A 497-nucleotide genomic window follows, 5' to 3' on the forward strand; every position below is an offset into this window, starting at 1 on the left:
AGGTTAACCTACAGGGAATTTCCCCGTTTTCGAAATGAAGGGGTAGAGCGAACACACATCTACGTAGTGTATCCTCTCAGACCCCTCGACTTCATAAAAACTGACAGTATTTCCTGTACGGCCACCGAAGAAAGCATCGCGGGGTGCAAGCGGTGCCTGCGATACCAGCGGGTTCTCATTCAATGTTCTATATAATGTGGCCTGTGCCGGATCGCTTATCCAGCTATCGAATTCTGTATAAAGCTGTCTGTTCAGGATCGTTTATCCAGCGGTCGAATTCACACTCCCAAATTTCCGTCAGCTCGTAACCTAAATACCGAATCTTATCGTTCGTAGCCTGCGTTCTCTCGAAGCGCGCGTCCATGAATCCACCTGTTTGTAGACGACTATCTCTGCTTATACGATAGCATTTTGGGCAACCGTGCCAGAAACAACCCTGAAACTGGAATACGTGTCGCAAACCCGAGTCGGTGTCCAGGTAGTAACCATCGACGGGT

This window comes from Cephus cinctus, unplaced genomic scaffold (assembly GCF_000341935.2).
Source record: "Cephus cinctus unplaced genomic scaffold, Ccin1 Ccin1_scaffold0235, whole genome shotgun sequence".
In the NCBI taxonomy this organism is placed as follows: Eukaryota; Metazoa; Arthropoda; class Insecta; order Hymenoptera; family Cephidae; genus Cephus; species Cephus cinctus.